Genomic DNA, 22701 nt, shown 5'->3' on the forward strand with positions numbered 1-22701 from the left:
GTATTAATTGATATATGCACAGATGTACTGCTCTAGTTGGATTTTTAGTTACATTTTATAATTACTGTAAAGTACTCGTATGTTATGTGGTCCCTGTCCCCCACACTTTTTAACGTATATATGAGCCCGCTGGCAGAGGTTGTGGAACCGTTCGGTATTCAAATAGTCACTTATGCCGATGATACACAGTTGATTGTTGCCTTCAACCAGGTGAAGGACTCTACATTAGATTTTGCCCCGTGCCTGGAAGGAATATCAGCATGGATGGACCACTCTTTTTTGAAGCTTAACGGCTCAAAAACAGAGTTGATGTTTTTGGGTAACTCTACCATACCTAATTTAATATCTTTCTGGCCAAATTGTTTTGGTCCTCCCCCCTTCCCAAAGATCATATTAAAAGTCTGGGAGTATGGCTTGACCGTAAGCTTGATTTTGGGGAACAAGCAAGGAAGGTGGCTGGCAGCTGCTATGGATTATTGAGGATGACTCGGAAAATCATTCCTATCCTCCCTCCCAGTACAAGAAAGGTGGTAATTCAGGCCCTGATCTTATCAAGGCTGGATTATGCCAACGCCCTCTACCTGGGAGCACCGTGCTCCACGGTCAGGACATTGCAAGTTGTTCAGAACTGCGGCTCGCCAACTTCTGAACATCCCTAAGCGACAGTCAGCACAGCAAGCACTGACCACTTTGCACTGGCTGCCCATCCAGCAGAGAATACAGTTTAAGGCGCTCTGCATTTTACACAAGATTCTATCAGGCTCTGCCCCTTCTATTATTGGTTCTCTTGCATCCTTTTATCATCCTTCCAGACATCTTCGATCAGGTAATAAGTGGTTGGCAGTTGTTCTCAGAATCAGGAAAGTTCGTGCCGGTGGCCGATCCTTTTCTTACAATGCAGCACGGCTCTGGAACTCACTTCCTCTTGATATTCGATGCATAACCAACCATCTGGGTTTTCGCAAATGTTTTAAAACTTTTTTGTTCCCATAAACATCTACTACTCATTAGCTTTGGCCTCTAGCGCGGGGATGCCTTTGGTAACCATGCGCTCTATAAATATTTTTACAATTACAATTACAATTTACACACAGTCCTCTGGTGGCCCGACCGCTCGTGTCACGTTACCGCCCCATAGGGCCTGGAGACCCCAGGTCTTACATATAGCATATGCACTAGTTAGTGGAATACAACACAGAGGTGTGTGGCACTCAGCAGGCAATGGTGGGTGTAACACAGCATTGGGCTCTGCCTGGAGCGTGCTGTGACTCTCAAGTGATGTTCGTCCCCTTTCCAGAGAGTAAAATAAAAAGTATTACACATCCGGCAGTGGATGTGTGTTTTATTAACCATGAGGGGGGTTTCTTGCATAGTTTTGGTCGATTTTTTGTCGAATCCCCTTTGAATGGCTTGGTGTGCATGTGTATTAAATGTGCTCGTCAATAGCTACCCATGTTTGTATAAATAAACGACAAGGGTGTCTACCGGGATTAGGCACGGTAGGGCATCAGACATGTCAGAGCTTCACTAGTGGTGTAAATACATTCCACGTGGATTCATTGTATGCATAGTCGCCTTTTAATGAATATCACGCAAATCGTCATGGTGATAGGTACGTACGGTTTGTCCAGCATGTCCTAGGTGTGCCTATAAATATATATTTTTTAAAAATAATAAAAAACAGTGGCCGGCCCTGGGGATTGGGGTCAAAAAAATATAATTAGGAGACAGGCCCTGGGGGATGGGATCATCAGGGTCAATAAATTAGAATAAGAAGGGGAACCACACAGCCCCCTTCTTAAAAAATTAAAATAAATAAAAGACTGGCATTGCGCCGGAGGCCACGCCCCCTCCTTGCAGCACTCTTCAAACTCGCCCCCTGGCGAGTTGTAAATTGGGGAATTAATTCCTCTTCAATACTGAGGGTCCTTGAGGGCCAACTAGCCCAACAGGCATCTCCAGTATGCGCCAGGGAGCTGTGCTGCAGACAGGTGTTCTGAGGCCAAGCCCCTTTTTACACCTCTCTGCAACGCAGCTCTGTGGCGCTTACTGGAGGTACCTAGTGGTCTAGTTTGACCCTTAGGATTCAAGGGGACTTAATCTCTCAACTTAGAACAGCCACAGGGCGCGTTTACACAGTGGTGAAGGGAGGGGACGGGGCCTGAGGTGACATGTGCAAACACGCACTATGGCACGTTTTAAATTGGGGATATAATTTCCCTTCACTACTGAGGGCCCCTGGGGGCTAACTAGCCCACCAAGTGCTTCCAGTAAGCGCCACTGAGCTGCATTGCAGAGAGGTGGTCCAGGCCGTGCCACTTTTTACACCTCTCTGCAACGCAGCTCTGTGGCACTTACTGGAGGTACCTAGTGGGCTAGTTGGACCCTAGGGACCCTCAGGATTCAAATGAACTTAATCTCCCAACTAAAACCGGACACAGGGCGTGTTTACACAGTGGTGAAGGGAGGGGACGAGGCCTGAGTTAACGTGTGCAAAAACGCCCCGTGGCCTGTTTTAAGAGGTAGTTTTAATCCCCCTGCCCTATTATATACTAGGGGCTTACAGAGGAGGTCATGCTAATCACAGGGGGACCCCAACACATAATGTTCCCTAGTGTATGTAGGTGTTTTCACTGTATTCTAAGTGTCTTTTAACATAGCACTGGCTCTAGGACTGGTTAGTCAGACTCAGTTACCACCAGTATCCGTCTGAAAAAGTTGAGGGTACAGGATGATTTTGCAACAAGGCTTCTTTCTGCTCTTCTTTGTGTTCTTTATGCACGTTATCCTTCTTCCTGCACTTTTCTTCGTCTTTGAGGACTTCTGTTGCTTCTTTCTGCACTTCTTTTTTTTCTTTCTGTGCATTTTTTCTTCTTTCTTCACATGTCCTATCTCTGTAGGCACAGTTAGAAATTAGCATTTAAAAAACCTTTGAAATTCACAGAAAAAAACATAGGTTTCAGGCACGTTATAGTTAGGAATTAGCATTTCAAAAACCTCAGAAATTCACTGAAAAAACCATAGGTTTCAGGGGTGTTATAGTTAGCTGGACTTTTCACTTGTACAAAACCATTGAAATTCCCCCGTTATAGTTAGTTCAGCTAACTATAACTCGCGCGCCCGCAATGCACTGCTGATGACGTCACATATTACATCACTCATGACATGGTCAGTGACATCACTCATGACATCACTGATGACATCATCCTTGTGATAGAGTGGCAGACTTCCTCTCACCCTAATATAACCTTTGATACACACATTCAAAAATAGAGACTAACATTTTCAAAACAATGGACATACCAATACAAGTTACAACAACCTCTTCAGTAATTCTAAGATCCACATACACATCCACTCATTCACCAACAGTCCTATACAGTCACTCATACATGTACTCACTCATCATATGTACTCATACACCTATACATCCTGTTACACAATGCCACTCATCCATAGAGTTACTCACACACATAGTCACTCATGCTAATAACGAATCAAACATACATTTACTTGCATATACACTTATACACACACCACCACACTTACTTCTACGGAAACTTACACATACTTAGTCTTTTAAACAATCACTTATAGAAACACATACTTATTCATACAGGAACTCTTTCAATCTCTCACTCTCACATATACTCACTTATATACACCAATAGTCACATATACTAGTTTAAAACATATGTAGTTACTCATAAAAACACTATTGAGACAGTCATTCACTCACTAACACACCCTTACACACACTCATCCACCCATACAGTCCTGCACACATGATGTCTTCAACACATACAAACAGTGAGTCACTCATTCATGCAACTATGCACTACGTAATACCCCCCACCGAACCATGCAGACACTCAGACTGATACTCAAAAAACCAACTAATAACCTATATAGACACCCATGTAGCTACTCACCAACCCATGCAGCCACTTATACACAAAGTGAGAGACTGATACAGATATTTACATATTTAAACATTACTCACTAAGCCATGTATTCACTATGATACACTTAATCAGTCAGTTACACAATCAATTTTTCAAAAACAAATCATCCATTTAGACACTTATATACCCATTTATTCTTCCATCGACCTTGAGATATACATATATAAAACATATTTAATTTTCAGAAAAACACACATTCACTGGATGATGTCATCAGCGATGTCATTTGAGATGTCATCAGTGATGTCATGAGTGATGTCACTGACCATGTCATGAGTGATGTAATATGTGACGTCATCAGCAGTGCATTGCGGGCGCGCGAGTTATAGTTAGCTGAACTAACTATAACGGGGGAATTTCAATGGTTTTGTACAAGTGAAAAGTCCAGCTAACTATAACACCCCTGAAACCTATGTTTTTTTCAGTGAATTTCTGAGGTTTTTTAAATGCTAATTCTTAACTATAACGTGCCTGAAACCTATGGTTTTTTCTGTGAATATATATATATGTAACACTCGTAAACTTTTTTAAAACACTCAGTCACTGGATGATGTCATCAGTGATATCACTGACCATGTCATGAGTGATGTAATATGCTAGATCATAAGCAGTATATTGCTGGGGGCGCGAGCTATGGTTAGCTTAACTGCTCATTTTCACTGGATTTGTATCAGTGAACCCTGAGCCTAACTATAACGTCCCTATAACCTTTGGCTTTTTTTCAATGAGTTTATAATTTTTTTTAATTCCATTTCCGAACTTTTACGTCCCTGTAGTAACCTTTGTTTTTTTGAGTGAATTTCGAAGGTTTTTTAAATGCTAATTCCTGACTATAATGTACCGATAACCTTTGGTTATTTCATCAAATTCCAATTTTTTTTAAGGTAGAATTCATGTTTGCCGAGTGGTGGAGAAAGGGGTCTGGGCCTCCGACCAGCTTTCAGGGATCCCGCTGTGCAGGACTTACAGGACGTACCGGGAGGGCTTCCTGGCCCCCAAGGTCCCTCAGGAGCAAAGTGGACTTAATCGCCAAACTAGTAGTGTGTCAGATGGTGCATTTGCGGAGTGGTGGAGAAGAGGCTGGGCTTCCGATGACCTCTTAGCAATTCCTCTGTGTGGGACTTACTGGAGGTAACAGGATGGGTAGTTGACCCCAAGGGCATCCTTGGTGGGCAACTACCTCTCCTATTACCTCCAGTAGGTCCCACACAGCAGGATAGCGGAGAGGTTGTCAGGTGCCACATCCCCTGTCTCCACCACTCTGCAAACACACCTCCTGGTGCATTACTAGTAGGGGGATGAAGTCCTCTTGGCTCTTGAGGGTCCTGGGGGCCAACTATCCTTCTGTTATATCCAGTAAGACCCACACACAGGTGGATTGCTGAGAGGTCATCAGAGGGCACGCCCCCTTTCTCCACCACTCTGCAAATGCGCCTCCTGGTGCACTCTGGTTGGGGAAAGAAGTCCACTTTAGTCCTGATGCCCTCAGGAGTAAAGTAGAAATCTTTCCCCAACAAGAAGCGCTCCAGGAGGTGTGTTTGCAGAGTGGTGGAGAAAGGGGCAATGGCCTCCAAGTCCTCTCAGCAATCGGCTGTCTGGGACTTACAAGAGGTAACAGGTGGGCTTGTTTGTCCATAGAGACTCAACATTCAAAGGGACTTCACCCCCCAACCACCACTGCACCAGGAGATGCGTTTGCAGAGTGGTGGTAAAAGGGGTTTCCCTCCCGCAACTTGCCGGAGGGTTTATATTTTTTAGGGACGGAGAGCTGAATAGCCCCCCCTTCCCTGGGCTGATTACAGCCCGTGGACCCCATCCCCCAGGGCATGCCCTTTTTTTACAATTTTTTTTTTAAATATTTTTTTTTTCAAGGGAGAGGGGCCGAGCAGCCCCAGGGATCCCATCCCCTGGGCCAGGCCACTTCATTGAGGACAACTGCTGGCTTCCTTCCTCCTGCGGGAGCCAGCATTGCTTTTACACACAGGGAGCTGCTGAATGCAATGTACTGGGGGTGGGCCCCTCTGGACATGGCTGGAGTCGGCCCTGGGAGGTGGCTGTTCCAAGGGCCATTATTGGCTTCTGGAGTGGTGCCGTGCAGCCCCCCTCCTTAGTTGTACCCAAAGAAGGTAGTGGTCCCAAAGTAACCCCTTCATTATTTTATTGTATTTACCCAGGAAGGTGGCAGTCCCTGGGGCTGTGAGGGGGCGGCGAGGCCACCCACACTGAATTTCATTAAAGCCCTGTGGAGGTGGTGGTCCCCGGGGCTGCGGGGGGTCTGCACAGCCCCCGCAATGCATTATATTAAATTCCCAGGGAGGTAGTTGTTCCCGGGGCAGCAATGGGTCTGAGCAGCCCCCACACTATACTCAAGTAAAGCCCTGGGGAGGTGGTGGTCCCTGGAGCATCGGCGGGGTCCGTGCTGCCCTCCTGCACTCATTTGTAACAAAGCCCCGGGGAGGTGGCAGTCTACGGGGCTACTATGAGCTCCAGGAGGGGGGCCCCATGCGCCCCCTCCTTTTTCAGTCCCCAATGTCCCTGGGACCTGGCCCAGCTGGTGGCCAAATAATATGAAAGCGCAAAACCGAGTTTCTTTTTTAAAAACTTGGACAGTTTGTGGATGTTTTTAATCAAATGCTTTTTTAGTCATGGCAGGGTCTCTGGGAGACCCCTGCACTGGGGTCAGGGGCTCAGGGTGTCCCTACCCTGGCCCCTTTTCTTTTTTTGTGGGACTTGGCTTCAAGCCAAGTCCCAAGGTGGCTGCCAACACTTCCTGGTTGAAGTGTTGAAAGACAATCAAATTTTAGTAGTGCACAGATATCTATTTTTTTAAGTTAGATATCAGAAAAACTACTGAACGAATTCACACCAAAAAGCACGCTTTCTGGACCAACATCTAGCTGTCTGTTTCCCAATTTGGTGTAATTCCGTTCAGCAGTTCGGGCTGCAGTCATGTTAAACAAAAAGGAAAAAAATCCCCATAGACTTAACATAGAGAAAACTTGTTTTGGGACCCCCCTTTTTTCTCGGTCCCCGCTTGACAGATCACCCCGAAACTTTCAACACAGCAGCTGAACCAAAAAGGGGACGTGTTGTGAAATGTTTGTGGAGATTCTTCGAGCAGGGCCAAAGTTATTGGGAAAACAAAAAACCCTTTTCCTATGGAAACGTTGGTCTTAACTATAACTACCTACTGGCGACTGCCAGCAGGTGACATATACATATATATATTCCAAAGTTCTTTAAGGACAATGGCCCCTTCGGTCCGAGGGCGTAGAAGAAATGCAGCACAGCCAGGCAACAGCAGGTTGTAAGTAGTCCTTTTTATTCAAACCACCAACAGTTCAACAAAGAGACCTGCATGTTTCAGCCAAAGCCTTCAACTGGGTCTTAGGGTATGTGTGTAAAGACAAGCTATTTGAAGAGAAACTTCCCTCCAAAATTACCTCCACAATTTAAAGGGACACACACAGATATTTATACATTTAAACATTTTACACATTGCACAAGCATAGAAACACTCAGATTTTCAAAATGTTTTTCATTAAATTCTCTCAAATCCCCACAAGTTGTTGTATTAATTGATATATGCACAGATGTACTGCTCTAGTTGGATTTTTAGTTACATTTTATAATTACTGTAAAGTACTCGTATGTTATGTGGTCCCTGTCCCCCACACTTTTTAACGTATATATGAGCCCGCTGGCAGAGGTTGTGGAACCGTTCGGTATTCAAATAGTCACTTATGCCGATGATACACAGTTGATTGTTGCCTTCAACCAGGTGAAGGACTCTACATTAGATTTAGATGACTCGGAAAATCATTCCTATCCTCCCTCCCAGTACAAGAAAGGTGGTAATTCAGGCCCTGATCTTATCAAGGCTGGATTATGCCAACGCCCTCTACCTGGGAGCACCGTGCTCCACGGTCAGGACATTGCAAGTTGTTCAGAACTGCGGCTCGCCAACTTCTGAACATCCCTAAGCGACAGTCAGCACGGCAAGCACTGACCACTTTGCACTGGCTGCCCATCCAGCAGAGAATACAGTTTAAGGCGCTCTGCATTTTACACAAGATTCTATCAGGCTCTGCCCCTTCTATTATTGGTTCTCTTGCATCCTTTTATCATCCTTCCAGACATCTTCGATCAGGTAATAAGTGGTTGGCAGTTGTTCTCAGAATCAGGAAAGTTTGTGCCGGTGGCCGATCCTTTTCTTACAATGCAGCACGGCTCTGGAACTCACTTCCTCTTGATATTCGATGCATAACCAACCATCTGGGTTTTCGCAAATGTTTAAAAACTTTTTTGTTCCCATAAACATCTACTACTCATTAGCTTTGGCCTCTAGCACGGGGATGCCTTTGGTAACCATGCGCTCTATAAATATTTTTACAATTACAATTACAATTTACACACAGTCCTCTGGTGGCCCGACCGCTCGTGTCACGTTACCGCCCCATAGGGCCTGGAGACCCCAGGTCTTACACATAGCATATGCACTAGTTAGTGGAATACAACACAGAGGTGTGTGGCACTCAGCAGGCAATGGTGGGTGTAACACAGCATTGGGCTCTGCCTGGAGCGTGCTGTGACTCTCAAGTGATGTTCGTCCCCTTTCCAGAGAGTAAAATAAAAAGTATTACACATCCGGCAGTGGATGTGTGTTTTATTAACCATGAGGGGGGTTTCTTGCATAGTTTTGGTCGATTTTTTGTCGAATCCCCTTTGAATGGCTTGGTGTGCATGTGTATTAAATGTGCTCGTCAATAGCTACCCATGTTTGTATAAATAAACGACAAGGGTGTCTACCGGGATTAGGCACGGTAGGGCATCAGACATGTCAGAGCTTCACTAGTGGTGTAAATACATTCCACGTGGATTCATTGTATGCATAGTCGCCTTTTAATGAATATCACGCAAATCGTCATGGTGATAGGTACGTACGGTTTGTCCAGCATGTCCTAGGTGTGCCTATAAATATATATTTTTTAAAAATAATAAAAAACAGTGGCCGGCCCTGGGGATTGGGGTCAAAAAAATATAATTAGGAGACAGGCCCTGGGGGATGGGATCATCAGGGTCAATAAATTAGAATAAGAAGGGGAACCACACAGCCCCCTTCTTAAAAAATTAAAATAAATAAAAGACTGGCATTGCGCCGGAGGCCACGCCCCCTCCTTGCAGCACTCTTCAAACTCGCCCCCTGGCGAGTTGTAAATTGGGGAATTAATTCCTCTTCAATACTGAGGGTCCTTGAGGGCCAACTAGCCCAACAGGCATCTCCAGTATGCGCCAGGGAGCTGCGCTGCAGACAGGTGTTCTGAGGCCAAGCCCCTTTTTACACCTCTCTGCAACGCAGCTCTGTGGCGCTTACTGGAGGTACCTAGTGGTCTAGTTTGACCCTTAGGATTCAAGGGGACTTAATCTCTCAACTTAGAACAGCCACAGGGCGCGTTTACACAGTGATGAAGGGAGGGGACGGGGCCTGAGGTGACGTGTGCAAACACGCACTATGGCACGTTTTAAATTGGGGATATAATTTCCCTTCACTACTGAGGGCCCCTGGGGGCTAACTAGCCCACCAAGTGCTTCCAGTAAGCGCCACTGAGCTGCATTGCAGAGAGGTGGTCCAGGCCGTGCCACTTTTTACACCTCTCTGCAACGCAGCTCTGTGGCACTTACTGGAGGTACCTAGTGGGCTAGTTGGACCCTAGGGACCCTCAGGATTCAAATGAACTTAATCTCCCAACTAAAACCGGACACAGGGCGTGTTTACACAGTGGTGAAGGGAGGGGACGAGGCCTGAGTTAACGTGTGCAAAAACGCCCTGTGGCCTGTTTTAAGAGGTAGTTTTAATTCCCCTGCCCTATTATATACTAGGGGCTTACAGAGGAGGTCATGCTAATCACAGGGGGACCCCAACGCATAAGGTTCCCTAGTGTATGTAGGTGTTTTCACTGTATTCTAAGTGTCTTTTAACATAGCACTGGCTCTAGGACTGGTTAGTCAGACTCAGTTACCACCAGTATCCGTCTGAAAAAGTTGAGGGTACAGGATGATTTTGCAACAAGGCTTCTTTCTGCTCTTCTTTGTGTTCTTTATGCACGTTATCCTTCTTCCTGCACTTTTCTTCGTCTTTGAGGACTTCTGTTGCTTCTTTCTGCACTTCTTTTTTTTCTTTCTGTGCATTTTTTCTTCTTTCTTCACATGTCCTATCTCTGTAGGCACAGTTAGAAATTAGCATTTAAAAAACCTTTGAAATTCACAGAAAAAAACATAGGTTTCAGGCACGTTATAGTTAGGAATTAGCATTTCAAAAACTTCAGAAATTCACTGAAAAAACCATAGGTTTCAGGGGTGTTATAGTTAGCTGGACTTTTCACTTGTACAAAACCATTGAAATTCCCCCGTTATAGTTAGTTCAGCTAACTATAACTCGCGCGCCCGCAATGCACTGCTGATGACGTCACATATTACATCACTCATGACATGGTCAGTGACATCACTCATGACATCACTGATGACATCATCCTTGTGATAGAGTGGCAGACTTCCTCTCACCCTAATATAACCTTTGATACACACATTCAAAAATAGAGACTAACATTTTCAAAACAATGGACATACCAATACAAGTTACAACAACCTCTTCAGTAATTCTAAGATCCACATACACATCCACTCATTCACCAACAGTCCTATACAGTCACTCATACATGTACTCACTCATCATATGTACTCATACACCTATACATCCTGTTACACAATGCCACTCATCCATAGAGTTACTCACACACATAGTCACTCATGCTAATAACGAATCAAACATACATTTACTTGCATATACACTTATACACACACCACCACACTTACTTCTACGGAAACTTACACATACTTAGTCTTTTAAACAATCACTTATAGAAACACATACTTATTCATACAGGAACTCTTTCAATCTCTCACTCTCACATATACTCACTTATATACACCAATAGTCACATATACTAGTTTAAAACATATGTAGTTACTCATAAAAACACTATTGAGACAGTCATTCACTCACTAACACACCCTTACACACACTCATCCACCCATACAGTCCTGCACACATGCTGTCTTCAACACATACAAACAGTGAGTCACTCATTCATGCAACTATGCACTACGTAATACCCCCCACCGAACCATGCAGACACTCAGACTGATACTCAAAAAACCAACTAATAACCTATATAGACACCCATGTAGCTACTCACCAACCCATGCAGCCACTTATACACAAAGGGAGAGACTGATACAGATATTTACATATTTAAACATTACTCACTAAGCCATGTATTCACTATGATACACTTAATCAGTCAGTTACACAATCAATTTTTCAAAAACAAATCATCCATTTAGACACTTATATACCCATTTATTCTTCCATCGACCTTGAGATATACATATATAAAACATATTTAATTTTCAGAAAAACACACATTCACTGGATGATGTCATCAGCGATGTCATTTGAGATGTCATCAGTGATGTCATGAGTGATGTCACTGACCATGTCATGAGTGATGTAATATGTGACGTCATCAGCAGTGCATTGCGGGCGCGCGAGTTATAGTTAGCTGAACTAACTATAACGGGGGAATTTCAATGGTTTTGTACAAGTGAAAAGTCCAGCTAACTATAACACCCCTGAAACCTATGTTTTTTTCAGTGAATTTCTGAGGTTTTTTAAATGCTAATTCCTAACTATAACGTGCCTGAAACCTATGGTTTTTTCTGTGAATATATATATATGTAACACTCGTAAACTTTTTTAAAACACTCAGTCACTGGATGATGTCATCAGTGATATCACTGACCATGTCATGAGTGATGTAATATGCTAGATCATAAGCAGTATATTGCTGGGGGCGCGAGCTATGGTTAGCTTAACTGCTCATTTTCACTGGATTTGTAGGAGTGAACCCTGAGCCTAACTATAACGTCCCTATAACCTTTGGCTTTTTTTCAATGAGTTTATAATTTTTTTTAATTCCATTTCCGAACTTTTACGTCCCTGTAGTAACCTTTGTTTTTTTGAGTGAATTTCGAAGGGTTTTTAAATGCTAATTCCTAACTATAATGTACCGATAACCTTTGGTTATTTCATCAAATTCCATTTTTTTTTAAGGTAGAATTCATGTTTGCCGAGTGGTAGAGAAAGGGGTCTGGGCCTCCGACCAGCTTTCAGGGATCCCGCTGTGCAGGACTTACAGGACGTACCGGGAGGGCTTCCTGGCCCCCAAGGTCCCTCAGGAGCAAAGTGGACTTAATCGCCAAACCAGTAGTGTGTCAGATGGTGCATTTGCGGAGTGGTGGAGAAGAGGCTGGGCTTCCGATGACCTCTTAGCAATTCCTCTGTGTGGGACTTACTGGAGGTAACAGGATGGGTAGTTGACCCCAAGGGCATCCTTGGTGGGCAACTACCTCTCCTATTACCTCCAGTAAGTCCCACACAGCAGGATAGCGGAGAGGTTGTCAGGTGCCACATCCCCTGTCTCCACCACTCTGCAAACACACCTCCTGGTGCATTACTAGTAGGGGGATGAAGTCCTCTTGGCTCTTGAGGGTCCTGGGGGCCAACTATCCTTCTGTTATATCCAGTAAGACCCACACACAGGTGGATTGCTGAGAGGTCATCAGAGGGCACGCCCCCTTTCTCCACCACTCTGCAAATGCGCCTCCTGGTGCACTCTGGTTGGGGAAAGAAGTCCACTTTAGTCCTGATGCCCTCAGGAGTAAAGTAGAAATCTTTCCCCAACAAGAAGCACTCCAGGAGGTGTGTTTGCAGAGTGGTGGAGAAAGGGGCAATGGCCTCCAAGTCCTCTCAGCAATCGGCTGTCTGGGACTTACAAGAGGTAACAGGTGGGCTTGTTTGTCCATAGAGACTCAACATTCAAAGGGACTTCACCCCCCAACCACCACTGCACCAGGAGATGCGTTTGCAGAGTGGAAGTAAAAGGGGTTTCCCTCCCGCAACTTGCCGGAGGGTTTATATTTTTTAGGGACGGAGAGCTGACTAGCCCCCCCCTTCCCTGGGCTGATTACAGCCCGTGGACCCCATCCCCCAGGGCCTGCCCTTTTTTTACAATTTTTTTTAAAATATTTTTTTTTTCAAGGGAGAGGGGCCGAGCAGCCCCAGGGATCCCATCCCCTGGGCCAGGCCACTTCATTGAGGACAACTGCTGGCTTCCTTCCTCCTGCGGGAGCCAGCATTGCTTTTACACACAGGGAGCTGCTGAATGCAATGTACTGGGGGTGGGCCCCTCTGGACATGGCTGGAGTCTGCCCTGGGAGGTGGCTGTTCCAAGGGCCATTATTGGCTTCTGGAGTGGTGCCGTGCAGCCCCCCTCCTTAGTTGTACCCAAAGAAGGTAGTGGTCCCAAAGTAACCCCTTCATTATTTTATTGTATTTACCCAGGAAGGTGGCAGTCCCTGGGGCTGTGAGGGGGCGGCGAGGCCCCCCACACTGAATTTCATTAAAGCCCTGTGGAGGTGGTGGTCCCCGGGGCTGCGGGGGGTCTGCACAGCCCCCGCAATGCATTATATTAAATTCCCAGGGAGGTAGTTGTTCCCGGGGCAGCAATGGGTCTGAGCAGCCCCCACACTATACTCAAGTAAAGCCCTGGGGAGGTGGTGGTCCCTGGAGCATCGGCGGGGTCCGTGCTGCCCTCCTGCACTCATTTGTAACAAAGCCCCGGGGAGGTGGCAGTCTACGGGGCTACTATGAGCTCCAGGAGGGGGGCCCCATGCGCCCCCTCCTTTTTCAGACCCCAATGTCCCTGGGACCTGGCCCAGCTGGTGGCCAAATAATATGAAAGCACAAAACCGAGTTTCTTTTTTAAAAACTTGGACAGTTTGTGGATGTTTTTAATCAAATGCTTTTTTAGTCATGGCAGGGTCTCTGGGAGACCCCTGCACTGGGGTCAGGGGCTCAGGGTGTCCCTACCCTGGCCCCTTTTCTTTTTTTGTGGGACTTGGCTTCAAGCCAAGTCCCAAGGTGGCTGCCAACACTTCCTGGTTGAAGTGTTGAAAGACAATCAAATTTTAGTAGTGCACAGATATCTATTTTTTTAAGTTAGATATCAGAAAAACTACTGAACTAATTCACACCAAAAAGCACGCTTTCTGGACCAACATCTAGCTGTCTGTTTCCCAATTTGGTGTGATTCCGTTCAGCAGTTCGGGCTGCAGTCATGTTAAACAAAAAGGAAAAAAATCCCCATAGACTTAACATAGAGAAAACTTGTTTTGGGACCCCCCTTTTTTCTCGGTCCCCGCTTGACAGATCACCCCGAAACTTTCAACACAGCAGCTGAACCAAAAAGGGGACGTGTTGTGAAATGTTTGTGGAGATTCTTCGAGCAGGGCCAAAGTTATTGGGAAAACAAAAAACCCTTTTCCTATGGAAACGTTGGTCTTAACTATAACTACCTACTGGCGACTGCCAGCAGGTGACATATACATATATATATTCCAAAGTTCTTTAAGGACAATGGCCCCTTCGGTCCGAGGGCGTAGAAGAAATGCAGCACAGCCAGGCAACAGCAGGTTGTAAGTAGTCCTTTTTATTCAAACCACCAACAGTTCAACAAAGAGACCTGCATGTTTCAGCCAAAGCCTTCAACTGGGTCTTAGGGTATGTGTGTAAAGACAAGCTATTTGAAGAGAAACTTCCCTCCAAAATTACCTCCACAATTTAAAGGGACACACACAGATATTTATACATTTAAACATTTTACACATTGCACAAGCATAGAAACACTCAGATTTTCAAAATGTTTTTCATTAAATTCTCTCAAATCCCCACAAGTTGTTGTATTAATTGATATATGCACAGATGTACTGCTCTAGTTGGATTTTTAGTTACATTTTATAATTACTGTAAAGTACTCGTATGTTATGTGGTCCCTGTCCCCCACACTTTTTAACGTATATATGAGCCCGCTGGCAGAGGTTGTGGAACCGTTCGGTATTCAAATAGTCACTTATGCCGATGATACACAGTTGATTGTTGCCTTCAACCAGTTGAAGGACTCTACATTAGATTTTGCCCCGTGCCTGGAAGGAATATCAGCATGGATGGACCACTCTTTTTTTAAGCTTAACGGCTCAAAAACAGAGTTGATGTTTTTGGGTAACTCTACCATACCTAATTTAATATCTTTCTGGCCAAATTGTTTTGGTCCTCCCCCCTTCCCAAAGATCATATTAAAAGTCTGGGAGTATGGCTTGACCGTAAGCTTGATTTTGGGGAACAAGCAAGGAAGGTGGCTGGCAGCTGCTATGGATTATTGAGGATGACTCGGAAAATCATTCCTATCCTCCCTCCCAGTACAAGAAAGGTGGTAATTCAGGCCCTGATCTTATCAAGGCTGGATTATGCCAACGCCCTCTACCTGGGAGCACCGTGCTCCACGGTCAGGACATTGCAAGTTGTTCAGAACTGCGGCTCGCCAACTTCTGAACATCCCTAAGCGACAGTCAGCACGGCAAGCACTGACCACTTTGCACTGGCTGCCCATCCAGCAGAGAATACAGTTTAAGGCGCTCTGCATTTTACACAAGATTCTATCAGGCTCTGCCCCTTCTATTATTGGTTCTCTTGCATCCTTTTATCATCCTTCCAGACATCTTCGATCAGGTAATAAGTGGTTGGCAGTTGTTCTCAGAATCAGGAAAGTTTGTGCCGGTGGCCGATCCTTTTCTTACAATGCAGCACGGCTCTGGAACTCACTTCCTCTTGATATTCGATGCATAACCAACCATCTGGGTTTTCGCAAATGTTTAAAAACTTTTTTGTTCCCATAAACATCTACTACTCATTAGCTTTGGCCTCTAGCGCGGGGATGCCTTTTGTAACCATGCGCTCTATAAATATTTTTACAATTACAATTACAATTTACACACAGTCCTCTGGTGGCCCGACCGCTCGTGTCACGTTACCGCCCCATAGGGCCTGGAGACCCCAGGTCTTACACATAGCATATGCACTAGTTAGTGGAATACAACACAGAGGTGTGTGGCACTCAGCAGGCAATGGTGGGTGTAACACAGCATTGGGCTCTGCCTGGAGCGTGCTGTGACTCTCAAGTGATGTTCGTCCCCTTTCCAGAGAGTAAAATAAAAAGTATTACACATCCGGCAGTGGATGTGTGTTTTATTAACCATGAGGGGGGTTTCTTGCATAGTTTTGGTCGATTTTTTGTCGAATCCCCTTTGAATGGCTTGGTGTGCATGTGTATTAAATGTGCTCGTCAATAGCTACCCATGTTTGTATAAATAAACGACAAGGGTGTCTACCGGGATTAGGCACGGTAGGGCATCAGACATGTCAGAGCTTCACTAGTGGTGTAAATACATTCCACGTGGATTCATTGTATGCATAGTCGCCTTTTAATGAATATCACGCAAATCGTCATGGTGATAGGTACGTACGGTTTGTCCAGCATGTCCTAGGTGTGCCTATAAATATATATTTTTTAAAAATAATAAAAAACAGTGGCCGGCCCTGGGGATTGGGGTCAAAAAAATATAATTAGGAGACAGGCCCTGGGGGATGGGATCATCAGGGTCAATAAATTAGAATAAGAAGGGGAACCACACAGCCCCCTTCTTAAAAAATTAAAATAAATAAAAGACTGGCATTGCGCCGGAGGCCACGCCCCCTCCTTGCAGCACTCTTCAAACTCGCCCCCTGGCGAGTTGTAAATTGGGGAATTAATTCCTCTTCAATACTGAGGGTCCTTGAGGGCCAACTAGCCCAACAGGCATCTCCAGTATGCGCCAGGGAGCTGCGCTGCAGACAGGTGTTCTGAGGCCAAGCCCCTTTTTACACCTCTCTGCAACGCAGCTCTGTGGCGCTTACTGGAGGTACCTAGTGGTCTAGTTTGACCCTTAGGATTCAAGGGGACTTAATCTCTCAACTTAGAACAGCCACAGGGCGCGTTTACACAGTGATGAAGGGAGGGGACGGGGCCTGAGGTGACGTGTGCAAACACGCACTATGGCACGTTTTAAATTGGGGATATAATTTCCCTTCACTACTGAGGGCCCCTGGGGGCTAACTAGCCCACCAAGTGCTTCCAGTAAGCGCCACTGAGCTGCATTGCAGAGAGGTGGTCCAGGCCGTGCCACTTTTTACACCTCTCTGCAACGCAGCTCTGTGGCACTTACTGGAGGTACCTAGTGGGCTAGTTGGACCCTAGGGACCCTCAGGATTCAAATGAACTTAATCTCCCAACTAAAACCGGACACAGGGCATGTTTACACAGTGGTGAAGGGAGGGGACGAGGCCTGAGTTAACGTGTGCAAAAACGCCCTGTGGCCTGTTTTAAGAGGTAGTTTTAATCCCCCTGCCCTATTATATACTAGGGGCTTACAGAGGAGGTCATGCTAATCACAGGGGGACCCCAACGCATAATGTTCCCTAGTGTATGTAGGTGTTTTCACTGTATTCTAAGTGTCTTTTAACATAGCACTGGTTAGTCAGACTCAGTTACCACCAGTATCCGTCTGAAAAAGTTGAGGGTACAGGATGATTTTGCAACAAGGCTTCTTTCTGCTCTTCTTTGTGTTCTTTATGCACGTTATCCTTCTTCCTGCACTTTTCTTCGTCTTTGAGGACTTCTGTTGCTTCTTTCTGCACTTCTTTTTTTTCTTTCTGTGCATTTTTTCTTCTTTCTTCACATGTCCTATCTCTGTAGGCACAGTTAGAAATTAGCATTTAAAAAACCTTTGAAATTCACAGAAAAAAACATAGGTTTCAGGCACGTTATAGTTAGGAATTAGCATTTCAAAAACTTCAGAAATTCACTGAAAAAACCATAGGTTTCAGGGGTGTTATAGTTAGCTGGACTTTTCACTTGTACAAAACCATTGAAATTCCCCCGTTATAGTTAGTTCAGCTAACTATAACTCGCGCGCCCGCAATGCACTGCTGATGACGTCACATATTACATCACTCATGACATGGTCAGTGACATCACTCATGACATCACTGATGACATCATCCTTGTGATAGAGTGGCAGACTTCCTCTCACCCTAATATAACCTTTGATACACACATTCAAAAATAGAGACTAACATTTTCAAAACAATGGACATACCAATACAAGTTACAACAACCTCTTCAGTAATTCTAAGATCCACATACACATCCACTCATTCACCAACAGTCCTATACAGTCACTCATACATGTACTCACTCATCATATGTACTCATACACCTATACATCCTGTTACACAATGCCACTCATCCATAGAGTTACTCACACACATAGTCACTCATGCTAATAACGAATCAAACATACATTTACTTGCATATACACTTATACACACACCACCACACTTACTTCTACGGAAACTTACACATACTTAGTCTTTTAAACAATCACTTATAGAAACACATACTTATTCATACAGGAACTCTTTCAATCTCTCACTCTCACATATACTCACTTATATACACCAATAGTCACATATACTAGTTTAAAACATATGTAGTTACTCATAAAAACACTATTGAGACAGTCATTCACTCACTAACACACCCTTACACACACTCATCCACCCATACAGTCCTGCACACATGCTGTCTTCAACACATACAAACAGTGAGTCACTCATTCATGCAACTATGCACTACGTAATACCCCCCACCGAACCATGCAGACACTCAGACTGATACTCAAAAAACCAACTAATAACCTATATAGACACCCATGTAGCTACTCACCAACCCATGCAGCCACTTATACACAAAGGGAGAGACTGATACAGATATTTACATATTTAAACATTACTCACTAAGCCATGTATTCACTATGATACACTTAATCAGTCAGTTACACAATCAATTTTTCAAAAACAAATCATCCATTTAGACACTTATATACCCATTTATTCTTCCATCGACCTTGAGATATACATATATAAAACATATTTAATTTTCAGAAAAACACACATTCACTGGATGATGTCATCAGCGATGTCATTTGAGATGTCATCAGTGATGTCATGAGTGATGTCACTGACCATGTCATGAGTGATGTAATATGTGACGTCATCAGCAGTGCATTGCGGGCGCGCGAGTTATAGTTAGCTGAACTAACTATAACGGGGGAATTTCAATGGTTTTGTACAAGTGAAAAGTCCAGCTAACTATAACACCCCTGAAACCTATGTTTTTTTCAGTGAATTTCTGAGGTTTTTTAAATGCTAATTCCTAACTATAACGTGCCTGAAACCTATGGTTTTTTCTGTGAATATATGTAACACTCGTAAACTTTTTTAAAACACTCAGTCACTGGATGATGTCATCAGTGATATCACTGACCATGTCATGAGTGATGTAATATGCTAGATCATAAGCAGTATATTGCTGGGGGCGCGAGCTATGGTTAGCTTAACTGCTCATTTTCACTGGATTTGTAGGAGTGAACCCTGAGCCTAACTATAACGTCCCTATAACCTTTGGCTTTTTTTCAATGAGTTTATAATTTTTTTTAATTCCATTTCCGAACTTTTACGTCCCTGTAGTAACCTTTGTTTTTTTGAGTGAATTTCGAAGGTTTTTTAAATGCTAATTCCTAACTATAATGTACCGATAACCTTTGGTTATTTCACCAAATTCCAATTTTTTTTAAGGTAGAATTCATGTTTGCCGAGTGGTAGAGAAAGGGGTCTGGGCCTCCGACCAGCTTTCAGGGATCCCGCTGTGCAGGACTTACAGGACGTACCGGGAGGGCTTCCTGGCCCCCAAGGTCCCTCAGGAGCAAAGTGGACTTAATCGCCAAACCAGTAGTGTGTCAGATGGTGCATTTGCGGAGTGGTGGAGAAGAGGCTGGGCTTCCGATGACCTCTTAGCAATTCCTCTGTGTGGGACTTACTGGAGGTAACAGGATGGGTAGTTGACCCCAAGGGCATCCTTGGTGGGCAACTACCTCTCCTATTACCTCCAGTAAGTCCCACACAGCAGGATAGCGGAGAGGTTGTCAGGTGCCACATCCCCTGTCTCCACCACTCTGCAAACACACCTCCTGGTGCATTACTAGTAGGGGGATGAAGTCCTCTTGGCTCTTGAGGGTCCTGGGGGCCAACTATCCTTCTGTTATATCCAGTAAGACCCACACACAGGTGGATTGCTGAGAGGTCATCAGAGGGCACGCCCCCTTTCTCCACCACTCTGCAAATGCGCCTCCTGGTGCACTCTGGTTGGGGAAAGAAGTCCACTTTAGTCCTGATGCCCTCAGGAGTAAAGTAGAAATCTTTCCCCAAAAAGAAGCGCTCCAGGAGGTGTGTTTGCAGAGTGGTGGAGAAAGGGGCAATGGCCTCCAAGTCCTCTCAGCAATCGGCTGTCTGGGACTTACAAGAGGTAACAGGTGGGCTTGTTTGTCCATAGAGACTCAACATTCAAAGGGACTTCACCCCCCAACCACCACTGCACCAGGAGATGCGTTTGCAGAGTGGTGGTAAAAGGGGTTTCCCTCCCGCAACTTGCCGGAGGGTTTATATTTTTTAGGGACGGAGAGCTGACTAGCCCCCCCCTTCCCTGGGCTGATTACAGCCCGTGGACCCCATCCCCCAGGGCCTGCCCTTTTTTTACAATTTTTTTTAAAATATTTTTTTTTTCAAGGGAGAGGGGCCGAGCAGCCCCAGGGATCCCATCCCCTGGGCCAGGCCACTTCATTGAGGACAACTGCTGGCTTCCTTCCTCCTGCGGGAGCCAGCATTGCTTTTACACACAGGGAGCTGCTGAATGCAATGTACTGGGGGTGGGCCCCTCTGGACATGGCTGGAGTCTGCCCTGGGAGGTGGCTGTTCCAAGGGCCATTATTGGCTTCTGGAGTGGTGCCGTGCAGCCCCCCTCCTTAGTTGTACCCAAAGAAGGTAGTGGTCCCAAAGTAACCCCTTCATTATTTTATTGTATTTACCCAGGAAGGTGGCAGTCCCTGGGGCTGTGAGGGGGCGGCGAGGCCCCCCACACTGAATTTCATTAAAGCCCTGTGGAGGTGGTGGTCCCCGGGGCTGCGGGGGGTCTGCACAGCCCCCGCAATGCATTATATTAAATTCCCAGGGAGGTAGTTGTTCCCGGGGCAGCAATGGGTCTGAGCAGCCCCCACACTATACTCAAGTAAAGCCCTGGGGAGGTGGTGGTCCCTGGAGCATCGGCGGGGTCCGTGCTGCCCTCCTGCACTCATTTGTAACAAAGCCCCGGGGAGGTGGCAGTCTACGGGGCTACTATGAGCTCCAGGAGGGGGGCCCCATGCGCCCCCTCCTTTTTCAGACCCCAATGTCCCTGGGACCTGGCCCAGCTGGTGGCCAAATAATATGAAAGCACAAAACCGAGTTTCTTTTTTAAAAACTTGGACAGTTTGTGGATGTTTTTAATCAAATGCTTTTTTAGTCATGGCAGGGTCTCTGGGAGACCCCTGCACTGGGGTCAGGGGCTCAGGGTGTCCCTACCCTGGCCCCTTTTCTTTTTTTGTGGGACTTGGCTTCAAGCCAAGTCCCAAGGTGGCTGCCAACACTTCCTGGTTGAAGTGTTGAAAGACAATCAAATTTTAGTAGTGCACAGATATCTATTTTTTTAAGTTAGATATCAGAAAAACTACTGAACTAATTCACACCAAAAAGCACGCTTTCTGGACCAACATCTAGCTGTCTGTTTCCCAATTTGGTGTAATTCCGTTCAGCAGTTCGGGCTGCAGTCATGTTAAACAAAAAGGAAAAAAATCCCCATAGACTTAACATAGAGAAAACTTGTTTTGGGACCCCCCTTTTTTCTCGGTCCCCGCTTGACAGATCACCCCGAAACTTTCAACACAGCAGCTGAACCAAAAAGGGGACGTGTTGTGAAATGTTTGTGGAGATTCTTCGAGCAGGGCCAAAGTTATTGGGAAAACAAAAAACCCTTTTCCTATGGAAACGTTGGTCTTAACTATAACTACCTACTGGCGACTGCCAGCAGGTGACATATACATATATATATTCCAAAGTTCTTTAAGGACAATGGCCCCTTCGGTCCGAGGGCGTAGAAGAAATGCAGCACAGCCAGGCAACAGCAGGTTGTAAGTAGTCCTTTTTATTCAAACCACCAACAGTTCAACAAAGAGACCTGCATGTTTCAGCCAAAGCCTTCAACTGGGTCTTAGGGTATGTGTGTAAAGACAAGCTATTTGAAGAGAAACTTCCCTCCAAAATTACCTCCACAATTTAAAGGGACACACACAGATATTTATACATTTAAACATTTTACACATTGCACAAGCATAGAAACACTCAGATTTTCAAAATGTTTTTCATTAAATTCTCTCAAATCCCCACAAGTTGTTGTATTAATTGATATATGCACAGATGTACTGCTCTAGTTGGATTTTTAGTTACATTTTATAATTACTGTAAAGTACTCGTATGTTATGTGGTGGTTGTAATCTGATCTACAGCCACCTCTAATCAAAATTTTTAAATATTGAGTGGGGGACTATCACGTGAACAATAATTTGGTACCTCAAAGGGGAGACAAAAGTAAATTCTCAGAAAGTGAGAGGGTCTTTCCACAGAGGGTTACCGAGTTGTTACTCTATGGGTGATATGTTGGTGATTTGCAAAAAAAGAAAGAAAGGGGGAGGGAGGAGAAACAGAAAAGAGGGGGTAAGAACAATTAGATAAGAATTACATATTATCTACTGG

This window comes from Triturus cristatus, chromosome 9 (assembly GCF_964204655.1).
Source record: "Triturus cristatus chromosome 9, aTriCri1.1, whole genome shotgun sequence".
NCBI lineage: Eukaryota > Metazoa > Chordata > Amphibia > Caudata > Salamandridae > Triturus > Triturus cristatus.